The sequence below is a fragment of the Globicephala melas genome, chromosome 14 (genome assembly GCF_963455315.2).
Source record: "Globicephala melas chromosome 14, mGloMel1.2, whole genome shotgun sequence".
Lineage (NCBI taxonomy): Eukaryota > Metazoa > Chordata > Mammalia > Artiodactyla > Delphinidae > Globicephala > Globicephala melas.
Window position 1 is genome coordinate 55,756,568 of NC_083327.1, and position 21,003 is coordinate 55,777,570.

Consider the following 21,003-nt stretch of genomic DNA (forward strand, 5'->3'; position numbering starts at 1 on the left):
CATCATGAAATGATTATAACAATAAATTTAGTGAACATCCATCATCTCATATAAGTACAAAATTAAATAAATAGAAAAAAATTTTTGAGTGTGATGAGAACTATTAGGATTTATTCTCTTAACAACTTTTGTGTTTAACATACAGCAGTGTTTATATTTATCATGATTTTTACATTCCTAGTACTTATGTATCTTATAACTGGAACTTTTAGCACCTTTTGATGGCCTTCATCCAGTTCCACCCCCCCTTTCTTTTTTTTTTTTACTATTTTTAGATTTTTGACATGTATATAGTCAAACCTTACTCTCCTATTACTTCCCTTTTATTCATTCTATTAATTTGTGTATGAATTTAATATTTGCTAATATGTAATATAAAAGCGAAAAAACAGATAAGGGCATTTGTCCTTATGGAGCTTATAAGTCTAATGCAGGAGATAGCCAGTAAGTAATTAAACAACATAACTATATATACAGTTAGTTCTAAGAAGGAAATAAGACAATGTAATAGAAAGTCATTGTGTCAAGTTATTTTAGATGAAATGGCCAGAGAAGACTGTATGTCGAGGTGACATTGCAGCTGAGAGAAGGATGAGAGAGAGGCTGGCAAGTCAAGAGTTGGGGAGATAAGCTCACAAGGCAGAATGGTGAAAAAGTGGATAGGCATAATAGTAAGAAAGGGTTTGGTGGGTTCAAGATATGGCCAGTGTGACTAGGGTAAAGTAAGGGAGTCAAGGTTGGAACTGTAGGTACAAGCTGACTATTCAAGAGTTCATACCTGTGATAAGATGTTCAAATTTTCCAGTGATTTTTAAGTAAAAGAATGAAGCAGCTTTCTTAAAAGAGAAATGGAGTTGAGGAGGTTTGTAATGCAGTGGTTTTAAGGATGGATCATGGAATCATTAAGCCTGGGAGGAGGGAATGATGGCAGGAAAGAGAGGATGGGTAAGAGAAAGGACCATGACTTGTTGTAATGGGGTACAAGAGTAAGTGAGCTGAAAGGATGAGGTGGTGTGGTGAATTCCAGGTCTAGGGAGGAGCCCTGAGGGTGGGTACTGGAGATGGAGAGGCATAAAAGAGGTTGATGAGGAAGTCAAGGACCTGAACACTGGGTGAGTCACATGTGTAGATTTTGCTGTTACACAAGGAGAGGTGGGAAGGAAGATGAATCAGAAACCATGTCTTTAAAATGCCTGGAAGGTGGTTTTATGAAAGCAGTGGGGGATGTAGTAGGTGGTATAGCTTGATGATAGAAGCTTCAAATAAGCTGAGATTTCTGGAGGGAAAGAGAAAATTGATTTGGTAGTAGCAGCAAAGAGGAGCAAGGTGGACATGTAAACTACTGCTACGTCTTGAAACATTTTAGAAAAATAGGTTTCCAAATCAGAGGTAGGATGATGGTGGTTATTTTCAGTCAAATACAGTCATGTCTCAATACTCATTGCTTTACACCCATATGTATTTCTGAACAATTTAGCAAGGATGTATTTCTGTGAGAGCAGGGATCATGTTTGTTTTGTGGACTGTTGAATCATCGGAGCCTAACATATTGTCCTCTTAGTAAATACAGTTTGACTGAAATTAATTGACTAAATTGTAAACTGAGTTTCTTGTTTTTCTTACTTTGATTTTAATCTGCAAACTAAGAACAATGTACTTTTCTTATTTTCTGACTTTATTTCTAATTCTTTTTCTTATATTCTATTATAGTATATGCTCATATTTTGACACGTTCTAATTATTGTCAAATTATAAACACAATATCTTTTTGACGCTTCATAATCTGTTATATGGAATTTAACACATTTCCCACTAAACTCATTTCAGGACATATTTATAGTTAGTGCTTGTTGACACAGTTTCACCCTGGTTTCAATTTATGTGATCCAGATTTTCAAGTGAAATCTTAAGGAATTATCAGATTCCTCAGTAACATTCAAAACTTCTATAAAATATCTGCTGAGTTGTCAGAAATTTATTTTGGAAAGAAAAAATATACTGGAAAGAAAATTCTACTTTAATGTGTGTTATTTTGGATAAAAACTTCTATAAGTTATGATTTACTGTCCTTTTTGTGTAAAAATGCAAAGGTTTCTTTCCCAGAGTTTATTCTCAGTGTTTATGTTAGCTGCTGAGGTTAGGTTTGTGTAAGGCAGTGAGTTTAAGTTCTCCCTCATTTTTCTCTCCATCCCCCCTTCCTTCTTTCTTTGTTTTCTTCCTTCTTCATTAATTTTTATAGATAACACACCTCACATTTTTCTTCTAGGAGGAGGGGATAATGATTGCTCCATTCTTAGCCCACTCAGATATCTCGGCCTTGAAATAAAAAAAAAAAAATGATTTACTAACGTTATCTATTGTCGTTTTTTTTTTTTTTTTTTTTTTTTTTTAATGGCCATAACAGCAGCATTTTCCTGTCAGGCCTGATTTTTTTTTTTAATTAATTAATTTATTTTTGGCTGTGTTGGGTCTTTGTTGCCGCGCCAGGGTTTCTCTAGTTGTGGCGAGCAGGGGCCATTCTTTCGTTGCGGTGCTCGGGCTTCTCATTGCAGTGGCTTTTCTTGTTGCAGAGCATGGGCTCTAGATGCGCAGGTTTCAGTCGTTGCAGCCCATGGGCTAAGTAGTTGCGGCTCACAGGCTCTAGAGTGCAAGCTCAGTAGTTGTGGTGCGTGGGCTTAGTTGCTCCATGGCATGTGGGATCTTCCCAGACCAGGGTTTGAACCTGTGTCCCCTGCATTGGCAAGCGGATTCTTAACCACTGTACCACCAGGGAAGCCCTATTGTGCTTTATGTAATAAGATAATATAAAGAAAACCTGCTTTTTTAGCATTTTACTTTTAATTTTTTAATTAATTTTTATTGCCTTTACAATGTTGTGTTAGTTTCTTGCTGTACAGCAAAGTGAATCAGTCATAAGTATACATATATCCACTATTTTTTAGATTTCCTTTCCATTTAGGTCACTACAGAGCATTGAGTAGAGTTCCCTGTGCTATACAGTAGGTTCTCATTAGTTATCTATTTTATACATAGTAGTGTATGTATGTCAGTCTCAATCTCCCAATTCATCCCATCGCCCCCTTCCCCGCCTTGTTAACCGTAAGTTTGTTCTCTACATCTGTGACTCTGTTTCTGCTTCGCAAATAAGTTTATCTGTACCATTATTCTAGATTCCACATATAAGCGATATTGTACATTTGTTCTTCTCTTTCTGACTTATTTCACTCTGTATCTGCCCTCCAAAAGGAGGAACAGGTGAGGATTATCCTACCTGATGATTTTTTTTAGCACTTTATTTAATTAATTAATTAATTAATTTTTAATATTTATTTATTTGGCTGCACCAAGTCTTTTTTTTAACATCTTTATTGGTGTATAATTGCTTTACAATGGTGTGTTAGTTTCTGCTTTATAACAAAGTGAATCAGTTATACATATACATATGTTCCCATATCTCTTCCCTCTTGCGTCTCCCTCCCTCCCACCCTCCCTATCTCACGCCTCTAGGTGGTCACAAACCACCGAGCTGATCTCCCTGTGCTATGCGACTGCTTCCCACTAGCTATCTATTTTACGTTTGGTAGTGTATATATGTCCATGCCACTCTCTCACTTTGTCCCATCTTACCCTTCCCCCTCCCCATATCCTCAAGTCCATTATCTAGTAGGTCTGTGTCTTTATTCCCATCTTGCCCCTAGGTTCTTCATAACTTTTTTTTTTTTTCTCCTTAGGTTCCATATATATGTGTTAGCATACGGTATTTGTTTTTCTCTTTCTGGCTTACTTCACTCTGTATGACAGACTCTAGGTCCATCTCCCTCACTACAAATAACTCAATTTCGTTTCTTTTTATGGCTGAGTAATATTCCATTGTATATATGTGCCACATCTTCTTTATCCATTCATCTGTTGATGGACACTTAGATTGCTTCCATGTCCTGGCTATTTAGCATTTTAATACTGGTATTTTACTAAATTTTTGAGTAATTGATAACTTGTTGACTTCTCATTACTTTAAAATATTTCCAATAATTTAATAGTAATTGTACAATTTAAATTAATTCCAGTTCCTATGCTAAATACACAGAGACTAATAAATTGTTGTTGAAGGAATAATTACAATAGTTTCATTCTAGAAAAGTTTTCCAGTTATTCTGTAGCTCTGTAGATTGATCCAAAGATGCCTCAACTCAAGGGAAAGACTATATCTATATTATATATAATTGTATATGTATGTATAATTTTTGTGTTTCTGTCCCTTTTTATATTTATTTATCTACCTATTAGCTCCATATTTCTAGTTTTTGTTAGGGGAGATCCTGTTTTCAAGTGTTTCCTATTCTTATGCTTTTTCTTCAGAACTATCTGTTTTAGATTTATTGTATTTTTAAAGAAAAGATATGTAAGTGTGATATAATTATTCTTATGTTTTGGTAAAAAAAAAAAGAACCTAAGATTGAAAAGTGCCCATCAGTGTCTCGGATGGCAAAGCCTAATGTTAGGTATTTATCATAAATGCCTAACGATCAGTATTTAATCAGTCTATAATTAAATATATAATATTGGCAGCAGATAACACAGGCTAGGTAAGAACCAACTTGTAAAGTGTTTAAAATGTGATCTTCGATTATTGAAACCCAGAGACATGTCATTTGTGGTTGTGATCATATATAGGAAATTGTATTGTTCTCTGCATAACACTTTTGTAGAATTTTAATGTGAAATTTTAAAGTGCTTTTTGCTAAGAGTTTAGTGTCTTTTTACTACTTGTGTTAACAGATTTCTTTTAGGAAGAAATGGGTGATAATCTTACTTTGTTTTAGGCTGCCTTAAACATACTTGTTTCGATCATAGAGGCTGCACTAGTCATTGTGACCTCTCATTTCTTCCTCTATATTCCTGATCTTGATGAAGAGCCCCATTCACCCATTATCCACATCACAAGCCATACCATGGAGCCCGCTTTTACAGTTGCCATCCACTCAGCCACCAAGTGCTGTGGGTATTGCCTCTGACATCTTTCTAAAAGCCTTCTGCTTCTTTCCAGTCCTACAGCCATTACCTTCATTCAAAATCTAAATATTTCTTCCTTTGATTTCTGAACAGCTTCTTAAGTTAGTCAGCAATCTGCCACCCTTTCTTCCTTCTCCCATTCTCACATCTCTGTTGCTTAATATTCTCCTAAGGATGCCATGGTCTCCAATTTAAAGTTTATATGGGAACTTTTAGTAAGGCAGGCATCTCCTTTATAATCTGGTCCCTGTTCATCAGCCCAACTTAATCTTTGACACGCCTTGCATTGACACGCTGCGCTCTTGCCATGCTGAGTGCTTTGTGGTTATTGCACAGTGAACTTGCATACACTTTCTCAAAGGTTGCCCCTTCTGCCTCCCTTCTCCTAAACTTCCTATTATTTGCATAGGCAACATGTCCTCACCTTTTAAGAATTTCCTGAAATTATCCCCTGATGTCCTAATCTTTTAACAGTCACCATTCTGGACTACAGAGGTCTTTGTATTTATGTTATTTATCACATGATATTGCCACTGAAGGTTTGTGGCTGTTTCCCATCATGGGCTTATGTAGCTCTGTGGAGAGCTCAGGGGAAGCAGTCTTGGAAGGGGGCCAAGGAGACTTGTCTCTAAGATGCAGTGGCAGCACAGTGTTTTACTTAGATTGTACTGATTCGAGATGGTTTTAGGGAAGCTCAGAGATATTACCAAGGAAAGGCGAAGTATGAGGGATGCTAAGCAACTCCTGGCGCCACCGCTGCAGTTTCCTCCACAATGGAGTGAACTCCTGGAAAACAGGGGCTATGTCTGTGATCTGTGTGTCCCCTGAGCACCACATGGTGTTTGGCAAACAGATTGTCTGCTGGTACATAGTAGGTTCTTAAATGTTAAGTGAATTGGGGATCCTAGATGCTATTCATGGAACCGTATTAAATTGCTTTCAAAAAATAATTTCTCTGTAGCCTTGGAATCTATTTAAAATACATCCTTTTTTCCAAATGAAATGTCTGATCCATGCTATTTGATTAAGATACGTGGGCTCAAACAGGATTCCCAAAGTGTTGCCACGTGTATGTAAATCACACACGAATAGCTAGTCTAACATTCTATTCACTAAGGGAGATTTAGTGAAAGGAATCGCTTTGGCCAGTGCTTTTCTGATGGAGGAATACATCAGAAATATTAACAGCCAGCTTTCTCCATTTTAGGCTGCCATTTTTTCCTAAGAGCTGCTACACATCAAGTATACCCAAATTGCCTTTCTGAAATACGGGAACACAAGTGTACTGTCAGTGAAATGGTCTGTGTTGATTAGTTTGTCTTTGGGGTACAGTTGACTCATCAGGTGATGGAGATGCTGCTGGCATTTCACGCAACCTGCCGTGGTGTGCTGGCTTTATTGGCTTCCTAGCAGCGACACTGACACAAATTGTCAGATTTTATGGGCAGTTTTAAACCTAATGAAATACATTCTATGAAATTTCCCTCACCATTTTAGTAGCTGTACAGGTTGAAAGAAAAGAACTAAGGTACACAACACATGATAGTTCAGGACTGAAATAATGGAAGACAGTGACAACATGCTTATTTTGTTCTTGCACATGGTGTCATTACCTGCACGATGGGATACTGATGCTGTCTCAGAGGCTGGCATTAATCTTTGTGCCAAAGCTTGCAGAAACCCTGCATGCATTCACTGATGCAAGCGTTGCTGTCCATCTTTTTGATCTTAAGATTACTCCTTTGGGATATAAGGTAATATAAGGCTGCCAGACTTTAAAAAAAGAATTCAAAGTTAGTGAAGGTAAGAGATGCTCATTTTCTTCCAGTACTGAAAATTAACTACAAAGCCACATAAGAATTTACATCCATCATCCTATTTCATCATAACACTGGGAGAGTGGAAATATAGTTAGTCCTATTATACCAATGAGAACTAAAAGTTTTGCTCGTATTTGGTCCCAGGTCTACAAGAATCCAAAGATGTAGGTTTAATTAGTACTATATAGAGTCTCCTAACAAAGCAGTTGTTTTACTAAAGTCTTGCTGTTTGTTCAATCTAGATTCAAAAAAATTCTATCTCCACATGTAAAGGAATGCTGAGAAAAATATGCATTCAAAGATAGCTTATCTTTTCATTTTTTCTACCTCTTAAAGTATTCCCTAAATAGCGATAGAGTCAAGATCTGTATATTGCCAGGACCTTTGGCGGGGAAAGATGACTTTTTGGATAGAATCACTTGTAGGAATTTTCCAAATGATTCACACAGAATCTACTTAATCTTCTGGAAAACATTGTAGGGACCATAAATACATATTGTACCCAGGATGTAGAGTGCTTACTGCAGTGTGGTCTGTGATTTTTTTTTTTGGGGGGGGGTATGCCTAACCCAAAGACCTAGATAGAAATGGCTAATTGTAGCACTTCTACTGTGAAACAGTTTCCTACAAGAGAATATCTTCATTCATATTAAACATACCAGTATCTTTACCAACTACAATTAATTAAGAAAGACATGCCATTGAAATCTCACCTGGTGGTGATGAGGAAACAATCGTCTCCACTGGGTGTCTTTGGAGAGTATAGAAGTTAACTCTTTAGTAAAATAAAGACTCATTTGGTATAAAAATTGCCTATAAAATGCTTGAGCCAATGTAGGAATAAGTTAATTATCTTCCCACCCAGACCACAATCTCTCAACTATTAGGAATTCTCTCTCTTTTTGCTTCCAAAGACTTTGGAGTTATGGCTGAAATTTTTTAAAATACTAAAACTGGAATTTATTTCTCAAAATAAGGTATAAAAGGATTCTTCACTTGTCAGAAGGATTCATCTTACAGTTTCTTATTGATTTTTTTCCACGAATATATTCAGAGCTTGTAATTTTATTTTCCCAACTTCCGTTCACACAGATTTTCAAGGGTACCACAACTGCAGAAGATAAAGCATGCTGGTGTTATGTGTCATAGATAGTAAAATTGAGTCACAGTGTCTTGCCAAGAATGACAAAAACTCAATACTAGAGTCAAGGTTGCGGCTCAGATTCTTTAAAAACTGTGTTGTGACTAGTTTTCCAAAAACCTCAAAATTTTGCCAAATATTCCACAACAACTTCTAATTGGGATAGTTATTTTTAAAAAAATCACAACGTGCTTAATCCAAAAATCCAGGCTGGAGACAGACATTAGAGTGAGTCTTCAGAAAAATGAAGAAATAAGTTTTTTGAAAAGCATAGAGTTATTAATTAAATATTTGACCTTTTGTGGCTTCTCAAATGTCCATTTTCAAAAAGAAGCAGTTAGAAGGAAAAGATACGAATGTAGATTCAGGGCCAGAGGACAAAAATAGTTTAAATTGCCTTGATAAATGTTCACAGATTGCAAATGAGCACTTCTTAAAATTTAAACCCTTGAATGTGATATCTCAGGCACTGAGTTTTTTATGTATACAATGTGATTCTTACCGCCTTCCAGCTGTGTTCTGATTTCAGAAGATGACCTTCCCTATAAGTTTTATATGTAACTCATAAAATGCATGACTCTGGAGAACAATTATCATGACAGGGAGTGTGCTTTCTTGATTATGCGGTGGGGTCCTGTTTCCCACCTCTGTTTTTGAAGGATATTAAAGGTAAGATTAAAAATGCTCCAGTCGTTCTGCTTGCTTGATTGTAACAGTGAAGGAGACAAAATTGATTCTAGCTTATGGCTCAGTGTTTCAGTGTTATTCGGCAGCACCTGTTGGCCGGCAGCTGTTGGGGATTATTGCAGGTTTCTTTGTCAGGAACAATGTGGCAACAGTAATAAATCAGATTTAAACTGGTTACTGAATTGGTTTAAAGGGTTTAAAAGTCTTTTTATAATCAAAGATGTTAATTCTAAGTGGTGAACCCAAATGAACCTGTATATATCTTGGGACCAAGTTATACTTTCTGAATCTGGCTACTGACCATACACATACTGAAGCCAGGACAATTTTCTCCCAGAAATACAGCAACATTGAAGGTATCCCTACCAAACATGCCTGAAAAGATGGGAAAGCTACAATATTCCTTTAATTTTTTTCCCTTTGGTTCAGGTGAAATGGAGGATACAGCTCTGATAATTAGAATTTCATATGGCAGGTGCTCACAGACATAGTGGATTTGAGGAAATCAGTTTTCACTAATCTAGAAAATTCTCTCCTCAAGAGAGAAGGGATTTAAAAACTTTCATGATCTATTTAAATTCAACATATCTTTCTCCTATTCTGAATAAGGAAAAGTGACTCTAAGGTCATAATGTGGAATTGACTTCTCCCTTCCTAGTATATTATGACATTTCACATTAAGGCAAAATAGAGAGAAACATTCACGGGTGAAGAGGAAGGAGAGAAATGTAGTTGTTTACTTTATTAGTTTTCATGACAATGCATACTTTATGCAGTCCATCATTCCTGATTGTCTAAATATGTGTTTTCCCTAAGGTAAAGTCTCAAAAATTTCAGAAGATGTTTTAGGAGTTCTGTCAGAGAGGTGAATGGTCTACAGCTAAAGCAAATGTAATATGACTTTTTATTTTATATATTTGTTTCCTATATCTATGCCTTTATCTGTGCATACGTGTACATCCATATACCAAAAATTCAAGTGTTCGTTTTTTCATATTCAAATTTTATTAGTGAGAAAAGCAGACTTATACGTAATCTCATTTATTTATGTGGAGACTAGCCCACCTTGCTCATTTTACTTTGTAAACCCACTCACTATTCTTCTTACCCCTTCTCTTTCTTTTCATCCTTCACTAATAGAGCCTTCAGCTACTAAGGCAAGACATGCAGACCACTTTCTGAGAAGTAACTTAAACACATACATCATTTTGGTGGCAAACCTGACAGTCACAGTCTTTTATAAAATCAGGTCCCTGCTCTTTTGGTAACAGGGTTAAGAAATGCTACACCAGCTCCTTGTGTGGAGAAAAGAGATCTGCTGATTATTCTATTTGGAAGCCTTGAACCCACCTCCATGTCTTTGCACATTTATGAAATTACTATGACTTGTCTTTTATATCTTTTTGAGCATTTATGTAATTAGGTCAGGCTCTACCTAATGGAGAGGAGTTGCTCTTATTCTGTGCCTGGTGGTTCATCTGTCTCTGAGTGTTTCCGAGCATGAAAGGTGGCAGTAGTGTGCCCGGCATCAAGACTGAGCAAAGAAAAGATCTTCAGAGATTTCTCTTGAAATCTATTCTGAGAACACACGGTTTTCCTAGCGCTGTTTACTTCAGGACTTTCAGGGTCAGGAGGAAAGTTTTTCAGCAAATCTGGTTCCTTTTCAAAACTATTTTTGGTACTTTTTTTACCTGTGCCTGGTAATTCATTTTAAGTGGTAAAGGGAGGGAGATAATGAGTAGATAGAATTCTAAATGCACTAAGGCTCTTTTATGATCCTATTTTTTTCATAAATTTTATCTGGTAGCATACAAAAATTGTAAAAATGAGTAGGTTTAATGTTGTTGAATACAGAAAATTTATTGAAAGAGGGCAAATGCAGCGCTAGGTTCCTGGACCATGGCTTATATTCTCCCTTTGCTTCCTCCAACCCAGGGCCCAACTGTAGACTTTCAGGATTAATTTTGGTCATTTCACACAGTTCCATACTGTACCTTGTCTTTCTGCAAAGCAAAGGTAATGTTGTAGTTCAAAACTCAGCCATCCACGACCCTTAGGATATATGTTTTTATTATTTCTGGCAGGGACATTTAAAATTTCTTTACCTACATTTTGCACTTATTTGCATTCTTAAACACAGAATGTAGATGATAAATTTACTGATTTTTGTAACTCATTCACTATTACTATAATTATAGTTCTGATTTAAATACAGTGATAACATTATACACTGTAAATTTATTTAGAACTGTTTATCTCTATCTGCAAACAACCCCAGATTCCAGTACTGTTACCACCCTTAATTTGTTTCCTTAAAACGGCTGTAATTTGGAATTAAAATTATTAAAGTTGTTATAATTATTTATGAAAAAAGGATTTATCCATTCTCCTATGGATAAAATACACACTTATTTTGGATATTAAGAAGCCTTTTTCACTTTTGGAATACTTCCTTCTTCTTGGCTATTCACTGGAAATAGCCAGTTATCATTTTTACATGTCTCTCAAAATTATTGCAGTTTCATTAAAGATAATGGGGTTTTGTCCTAGTGGAAAGGTACTATGAAAATAATGCTCACTGAAGGGCAAGAATAATACTGTACTGTTTTTCTGGTTCATCAAGGTGATGGTTCATAAAGAATAAATAAATGTTCCATTGACAATGTTAGTTATGTATTTTAGTTTATTAAATGAATTAAAGCACAATGAAAAGAAAATCATTTTCAAACCTGCTGCGCTTGGCCCAAAAACTGATTATGTTTTTGTCTATGGTATATACATCTTAAAGGCTTTATTTAGAGTCAGTGACAGATGTGCCATCTATATGTGATAAGATATAAAATGTTGACCTTAAATAGGAAGGTGCTGTAATGTCCCCTTCTCATTCAACATAATCATATTACAAATTCCCATCTCTTCTTGAAGTCTTATCTATGGCTATCAGACTATGATATGAAACTCACTTTTAAAAATAAAACAAGTATAGCCAGATATCATTAGTCTTTCAACTTTTTTGTATATTGATATTTATTAATTTTTTTGGAATAAATAGGCTAATATGATAACAAATAACCAAATAGTTATTAAGGTGCTCAGGGAAGACCTAGTAAAATAATCCAGAGTTGCACATTATAGGAACCAAAAGAATGCTGGTGTGACTGGAGCATAGAAGGTATGGGTCAGAGAAATAGAATGTTCCTATTCTAGAAAGGAATGTCAGAGAGGTAGACAGGGCCAGAACATGTAGGGCTTTGTAAGCCAGGAGAAACATTTGCATTTTACTCTAAATAGATTGTAAGTAGAGATGTGTATTACTTCTGACATATTTTAGAAAGATTTATGTGGCTACCATATGGAGAATTTATTATTGGGATGCAAGAGCTGAACTAGGGAGATGAACTAAGAGGCTGTAGGAAACCAGATGTGAGGGCAGCTTGTATAGGGTGGATTTCATGGAAATGAGAAAAAAGAAGATGTGTATGGGATTTTTTGGCAGGCGGAATAAATGCTACTTTCTGCTGAATTGGATGTAGGTGATAAGGGAAAAAGGAGAAAGTTTAATTAAGGTAGTTAGGAAAGGAAAATCAAGGATAGATCCTAGATTTTGGTCTTGAGCAATTACGTGGATGATGAAGTCATTGAAAGTGCTGGAATAGATTAGGAGGAGAGCAAGATTTTTAGGGAGGAAAGGCTGGGGAATAAAGAGTTTAATTTGAGACATCTTTTAGACATCAAAATAGAGCAAGGTCCTTGAGAAAGTGGGAGAGGTTGTAATACAGACTTTATAGACCACATGTGGAGAGCTTGGTCTTTGATAAGAGTGTCGTTTCCTCTATAGCAACAGTGATGTGAACATGAGAAGGTTTCTGTCTCATTGCTTCTAATTTCTTGAAGGGGTATGAGACAAGACCAACATTGGAAAATAAGGCAGAGGAGGATGGAGTCTAGTACGCTTGAAGAGCAAGAAGATATGGGTACGTCAGCTATGCCTTTTCTGATCATCTTACATTTGGATCCTGTGTACTTTTTAACATTGGTCTGGGCTACCTAGCAAAACCTGGAGCTGGGTGTGTCCCCTCTGCACTTTTACCACTTCAGTGGGCAGGTCTGGTTTTAGGTACTACATCTTACAGTCAACATTCATGAACAAGTATTTATTGAGTTTCAGCTTCTCGAGTACAAGATACTGCATTTAGTCATTCCAACTTTAAGTTTTTCATCATTCCATCATCTAGATTTAAGCTGCATCAGAAGAATCCATATAAAACCTGCCTTCAGATGGCTCATTAGTTTTATAAAGATTCTCTAAAGTTGTGTTTTCTGAGTACAAAACAGAAGAAAAATACCATTCATCCTGTGCACACTTTCTAGATGTTTGACTACGGTGGAATTATTTAACCTACCATCTTTAAAATAAGGAATATAAAATCCAGCTAGCAGAGCAGAACATAAATATGAACAAGTAAGGATATTAGGATTGTGAACTAATAAGTATTCAATATTGTCATTAGACTCTAACCAAGCATGAGTATATCAGGTATTATATTCTGTCAGGGAGAATTATCAAGCCTTAATGCTTTGAAATAGAACTAAGGAATCTCTTCAAATAAGAAATTAAATAAAATTTACTCCAAGGTAACTAATTAACACTTTTCAAAATAGCTGAGAACACTCTTGTCTGAAATTGAACTCAATATAGATCATTTATCATTAAAAATGTAAACAGGGCTTCCCTGGTGGCGCAGTGGTTGAGAGTCCGCCTGCCGATGCAGGGGACACGGGTTCGTGTCCCGGTCCGGGAAGATCCCACATGCCGCGGAGCGGCTGGGCCCGTGAGCCATGGCTGCTGAGCCTGTGCGTCCGGAGTCTGTGCTCCGCAACGGGAGAGGCCACAATAGTGAGAGGCCCGCGTATCGCAAAAAAAAAAAAAAAAAAAAAAAAAATGTAAACATACTAACTAAACGATACCAATTTAGAGTTTAAAAACTGCTGTAATCTTATTTGGAGATACAAATCAAGAACGGATATTAAGGAGAAGTTATCTTAATTAATCATATCAAATCTCCAGGGTTTCCCCACTTCCCTTAAAAACACATGTATAAGTTTAGGCTGATTGTCTTTGCTGTGAGATCATCAAAGTCATGTGTTTAATTTAAGAAGCACTGGTGACAAATGAGAGCCAGAAAAGGGGGCCTCACTTGTGAACCCCTTAGGAAAAGGACATATGCAGCATCTCAACCACTTTTGCTTCTCCCTACAGTTTATCTGTATTATGGATTATAGAGGTATTTTTTAAAAATATTTTTCTTAGTGTAATAATATTCACAAATATTTCACCGTAAAAAGCACTAAACATTTTAAGTATATAATATTAAATGCACCATCTTTGCTAATTATTTTTATTGACCTTATTCTTGTCAATTCTAACTTTATTAAGAAATTTAATGCCCTAACACTCCAGAATTTTATACTTGTTCAAGTCTTTAAAGTTTTCTTATGACTGTCAAAGGAAGGTATTTCTTTAAATAAATATAGTATTCCTCATTGTTCCTAATCAAAAGATCTCTTTTATGTAGTCTGCACAAGAAAATGGAAATGATGCACAAAAATACAGCTTTTTATCTTGCAAGTTGTTTATGCATCTTGGGTTTGCTTATTTTTGCAATCGTGTGCATTTTAAAATTGCCATTTGTATTTTGTATTCTAGCTTTTGACTGTAGTGGAAATTTGGATTGAAGACAATAAGAACTGTGAGGTACAATATATAAGCTTGCATCCAACTGAGAAAAACCACCACTCTTGTCTGTGCTTCAATCAGCAGGAGATTTTCTTTCAGTTTGTTTAGAAGAACCAGGTCCTGTCATCTGCATAGAATACAGTATTTGACAGAAAGATTTTTCTTTTGCCCCTTGTGGCTTAAATGCTGAATGCCACAAAAACTTCTGTCTAGCTGAAGAACAGTTTAAGGTATCCTCTATGATGATGGGTAACAATAAAACCAAATAAAATTTTAAATTACTATGCATAGTAGACCAAGAACCATTATCTGAATACCAAACAGAGCCAAAAAATTCTCTAAGATCCAGATTAGACATAAAAACAGGTATGCAGGTATGTCGTATAAACCATTTTGGAAAACTCCTTGGCATTATTTACTGAAGTTAATAAATGCATACTCTGTGAAGCTGCAGTTCAATTAGTAGGCATGTATTCATGAGAAATGTGTGCACCAAACACACATCCAAAAATGCTTGTAACAGCACTATTAACAATATCCTAAAGCTGGAACTAACCTATGATATAAATATAAGCATGGATAAATATTTTTTGGCATAGTCATGTAAGAGATACTATAAAGCAGTAAAAATGAACCTATACCTGACAGCATGGGTAAATCCTCAAACATAATGTTGAGCAAAAGAAATTAGACATAAAAGGCTATCTACTGCATGACTGTATTTATACAACATTCAAGAATAGATACAACTGAACTATCGTGTTAGAACTTAGGAGAGTAGTTATTTTTAAGGAGGGTGGATACAGGGATTGAGAGGGTAGATTCATGGAAAATACTGTCTTGACTTGGATAATTGTTATATAGGTTTTTACTTATGATAGTACATTGATAATATTAGTATAGGACACAAAGATTTTACATTTAAATTATGAAAAGATAATACATGTGTACATTTTTATATTGGTACATTTTTATATTGATACATGTATATATATAATACATGGTATTTATAATATATAATATGTTGGTATGTAGCATGTACCAATTTTAAAAATGCTTTAAAAAGAAGAAAAAAATTTCAGGATATAAAAAATACTTCATTTCCTTTTCGCTAGAGATAATTCAATTATGTACAAGTCGTATGCATATATATGTTAAAATATGCTAAATAAGCAATTCAGCAACTCCATTTAGGCCCCTAATGGGTCACAAAACAGAACTAAGTTTAGTTACATTTCATTTAGCCACTTAAAAAATTAAAGTGAAAACTGTTTTTCTTTCTTAACAGTATTCAAGTATTTTAACTCTGAGCAAACTTAACATGATTTAATGTTAAAGTTTTTGTAACTCAGAGTCTGTTGAATTCATCTTGATTTTCATCAAGTTCAATAATTCACTTCAATTTTAAGTTGAAACATTTTATTTTGCTCCTACTCTATGGGAGGCACTATGGTTTTTATATAATAAATGTTCCTATCGTGGCATCCCAGTTAGAAAATTTTGTACATAAGAGTACTCTTGATTTCAGCAAGTGAGTACATATGCGAATCTCTGGATTAGTTATCGACTACTCAAAAAGTGCACTATGAAAGGTAGAAGATCTGTGTAAACATGCCTGGCATCTGGCAGCTGAACTTGGTAATATAAAGTCTAGCAAAACTTCATTATTCAGATATATAATGTATTACTTAAAAAAACTACTTTTCATAATCTCTTGGGATGCATTATCTAAGAGGATGATAAAAGTGATACTAAGCTGCTGTTTCCCAGGCATATGTCATGTGCTGGGCACTTACTTCTATGGCCGATAATACATATGATACCTATATTTCCAGAGAGAGTTAATTTAAACAAGCAATTTTTTTCTGCCTTAAAATTGGTGAAGTGATTTTCCTAAAATCATTATTTCACTTATACTATTGAAGAGAAAATTGACCATTTTTAAAGAAGAATGCCATCATTTGATGGCTATCATCCAGTATACTTAAAGATTCTTTAAAGAAGTTAGCACCAAGGGAGGATAAAACTAAATGCAGTTATCCTACCTTAGATCTTGTAGATCTAAATATATGCACAGAAATACCAATATCCTGAAACCAGCAGTTCTGTTACTGATGACATCTTTTTCCATTACATGATCTGAAAAATTTAAAGGGATTTTCCAGTCTACTTTGCATGGAAAAAAATAGAATGAGAATATTTCTTTTTCAAATCTAGTTGCCTTGGAACAAGAGTGAATGACTGTGTTGGATGTTGTAAAGTGTTTTTGCTATTTCAAGTTAGAATTGGTTGTGAAATAATAGCGTCACGCTGAATAAAAGATTTTCTTTTAAGAAACAAAAATTAAGTATTTTAGAAAAGGATCTATGAAAAGAAAGGACATGATGATCTTTTATGTTGCTTTAAGAGGCATATGCAGTAACTCTAAGAGGGTTGAACATGTCAGGAAATTAATCTGAAGGCAAACTTGCATACATGAGAAAAATCAGAAACGATGACTAGGGTCTTAAAAGGAAGAATTGATGGGATATGTTAAAAGTGATATACAATTCAAAAGAAAAGATTGATGAGATTTATTATTATAAAATTTTGAGTTTTTTAAAATAAAAAATATAAGTACAGGGCTTCCCTGATGGCGCAGTGGTTGAGAGTCCGCCTGCCGATGCAGGGGACATGGGTTCGTGCCCCAGTCTGGGAAGATCCCACATGCTGCGGAGCGGCTGGGCCCGTGAGCCATGGCCGCTGAGCCTGCGCGTCCGGAGCCTGTGCTCTGCAACGGGAGAGGCCACAACAGTGAGAGGCCCGCAAAAAAAAAAAAAAAAAAAAATATATATATATATACAAAAAAAAGTTAAGTAATATTAACAAGCTTGAGAGAAAACAAAACACATTTATCCATCCCTCTCCAGTTATTTTACTCTTAGGTGTCTAAAGTTAACAACTTCTGGCAATTTCATCTCATATTTTTTGATAGACTTCTATTCATATTTCTCAATTTGTCAATTTTATATACTATCAATTGACATTCTGTTTTTATAAATCACAACTTAGCTTTCTTGCACACCATCTTCCTTGCCTGTCTTGAGAGTTATTTTTTATTTGTTTATGTTTCCTGGATTTCTAATTCTTCTTGTACTTCTTATACTATTTGCTATTATATTGTTTCCCCTCTCAAAAATGTTTCAGTACATTAGTTTTTTCTAACAGTCCCACTTTTCTTTAGATCTCTTTGCCCAAAGTCCTCTGTGTTTTGCCTGAACTTGGATTCATTGTTCCCTAGGTTTACTGTAACGTTTCCCTACATTGAATCCACCTTGTCTAGGAATTCACACCTTCCTGTTTTTTGGTTTACTTTCTCATTTTACTGGAGTACATCCTCAAATAGTTTCTTAAGAAATGTTGCATGGACACTAAACTTTTTGAGTCCTTTTAATAAAATTTAAGTCATTGTATTATATAAAATTTTTTTCAAGTTTGGGGAATTTCTCTTTTTTTTTTAGTAGAAATTCTTCTATCTAGTTTCTCTATTTTATTTTTTGAAGCTCCTTTTCTTCGAATTTGGCCTTTTTCATCTTTCCTCTCCTATTTTTAATGTTTTCCTTTTGTTTCTCTTTTATAGTCAGTGTCTTTAACTCTATCTCCAAAAGTTGTACTGAAACTTTATTATAGATAAATAATTGTAATATTACTTTTTCATGTTACTGTATTCTTTTTCTCTTCTCATATCTCTCCAGGAATATTAATTAGAAATTTCTTTCTTTCAAAAATGGTATTATCAGTCCTTTGTATAATCTTCTGTTTTCCAGTTTTTTTTTTTTACTGTTTAATCTTGGTTCTTCTTTTCTATGAGGTACTCTTTACTAAAAAAACTGCCTGTCTTTATTCCCTGTTAATATTGTGCTGTGAGGTCTTAAGATGATCTGCTTGAGGAGCTGATTGAGAGGACTGAGGGCCCAGGGTGTGATTAGGCAGGGAGCTAGCTCTTCCGCGGAGGCAGCATCAAATGCAAGAATATGTTGTTTTTCCTCTGGGATCATATTTCTCTAGAGAGGTAACCTTCATTCTTTTTCCTGGGGGAGAAGTACCTACGAGTATTTGGGGCCACAGCTGTTCTTGGCCACAAGTAGAAGTGTTCACCTATAGAGAAAAGTTTCCATTACTTTTGTCAAATTATACCTCTTATGAGAATCACATCTTATGAATAACTTCCCCGCCCACCCTGGGTAATTAACTCTTCAGTAGGCAGGTTAGTTCCCCAGTAAGATTTTTTTTTTTTACCATCTTTATTGGAGTATAATTGCTTTACAATGGTGTGTTAGTTTCTACTTTATAACCAAGTGATTCAGCTATACATATACATATATCCCCGTATGTCCTCCATCTTGCGTCTCCCTCCCACTCTCCCTATCCCACCCCTCTAGGTGGTCACAAAGCACCGAGCTGATCTATCTGTGCTATGCGGCTGCTTCCCACTAGCTATCTGTTTTACATTTGGTAGTATATACAAGTCCATGCCACTCTCTCACTTCATCCCAGCTTACCTTTCCCTCTCCCCATGTCCTCAAGTCCATTCTCTTCGTCTGTGTCTTTATTCCTGTCCTGCCCCTAGGTTCTTCAGAACGATTTTTTTTTTAGATTCTATGTATATGTGTTAGCATATGGTATTTGTTTTTCTGACTTACTTCACTGTGTATGACAGACTCTAGGTCCATCCACCTCACTACAAGTAACTCAGTTTCGTTTCTTTTTATGGCTGAGTAATATTCCATCGTATATATGTGCCACATCTTCTTTATCCATTCATCTGTTGATGGACACTTGCTTCCATGTCCTGGCTATTGTAAATAGAGCTGCAATGAACACTGTGGTACCTTATGAATAACTTTTATTTCACATAACTGATTCGTTGAAGAAAACTTCGTAACTTTAATTCCCCAGTAACTCTTTGAAGTTTTTCCTTTTTGGATTCACATTTCAATGTATAGTAGGCTGAAATCTTAGTGTTTGAGAAAATCCCAGCTTTTGAATTATAGTCCACTTAATTATGTGGAGCCCTGGTTGCTAAATTATAGTATCTCATGCATCGAGCGAAATATTGAGTTGTTTAGCACATTGTATCACTTATTTATTCCAAAATATTTCATCTGTGAATTGACAGCTCTTTTATGTTGGCTTTTCTTTATATAAAAGTTAAAATAATGTTAGAAAGGCAAATTATTCAGATGCTGAAATTACGTTTTCCTCGATTTCAAATAACTTATAAACTGGGAGAATTAGTATATGTTCTATGTAACACAGCTTATTTCTTAAAATTATACAGAAAATGCACATAATTCTGGAAATAAAAATGTTCAGCTGCTAAATAACTCTCCCTGTTACTTCGCTATTTTTCTTCCATTTGCTACACACACACATACACAGACTCACACATGTATATAGTGTATTTAGTTCTGTAGCCACAAGAATTAGCAGCAGTTTTGGAGAGAAAAGGTAGGAGAAAGAATGCCCTGAGCATCCCTTTGAATAGCTCAGGGAAGAACAGGTGTTATTATCCCAGGAGGAAACTGTAGGTGACTTTTTTGTAATTGGAAGTGTGTCCTGCCCTGATAAGAACTTGTGGATAAGGAAACAAGAGACTCATAAATAGCCAAAGGGAAGAAAGCCAGAAAAGCTTGCTGTGCTCCTCCACTTAAATATACGTCATTTCTTTAGGGACTACAGGTTTTACAGAAAGATGAGGACTAATTTGGGATGCTACTTACCTTTGTTTCCAAAAGAAAAAGACTCCTCTAGAATGTGATTTTAAGTAGGCCATGGACCAAAAATAGACCATAAGGCCTGCCAGGCAGCTTTATGAACTTCAAGGTTCTAGGATACTTCATCCATTGGAGAGTTCCCCAGTGCTTTAAACAGTATTAGAAAGAAAACAGCAGCAAAAAATCAACCATGCTAGTAAAAATCTCTCCTGCAAGAAATGACTGGGTGGTAGAACCTAAGTAGTTTTGTTGCTGCTTTGTTGTTGTTTTGTTGACTGGATGGTTTGTTCTGGATATTTGCTTACTTCTTGGCTTGTTGATTTTCAGTATATAAATATAACTTTGCAATGACAAGAAAAGAAAAGAAAAAAGAAATCTTTCAGGAGTCTTTAAGATAATATCATACATTTTTGAGGTTTTTAAGACTGAGATTCAGTTTTGCTTTACCTAAATGGAATGTTATAATGCTGCACATTTTTGCTTATTCTACATTTTTGCTTATTCTTGAAACTCAGAAGAAATTCTACCCATTGACAAGCTCTCATTGTGTATTAATCACAACATGAAACCCTCACTTACTCTCAAATTAAGTGTTCCGTGCTATGCATGTTATAAATGCATTCTCAGTGGCAAAATTTTCTTGGGGCTTAAGAAATTGTATTTTAATTGCTTTTAGCCAAACAATTAGCAAAAATAGTACTTTGACATATAATGTCAGCATGTTCTTAGATTTTGATAAACGTAGACAAAATCAATAGATAGATACATGAGGAGTGCCCACATGAAATCATCATACTTCAAAAGCTTTTCCTAGGGTAACTCACAACTGTAGACTTTTCCTTTCAGTAA

At 35.4% G+C, this 21,003-nt stretch overlaps 1 protein-coding gene and 1 non-coding gene across 2 annotated transcripts in view; one reads left to right on the forward strand and one right to left on the reverse strand.

Moving 5' to 3' along the window:
• Nucleotides 1-21,003, forward strand: part of LAMA2 (laminin subunit alpha 2) — a 606,143-nt gene that overhangs the window by 113,231 nt on the left and 471,909 nt on the right. The window lies entirely within an intron of this gene.
• LOC115851569 (U8 small nucleolar RNA) lies at nt 3,152-3,278 on the reverse strand. Its single transcript, XR_004038847.1, has one exon. It is a non-coding gene; the product is annotated as a U8 small nucleolar RNA (small nucleolar RNA).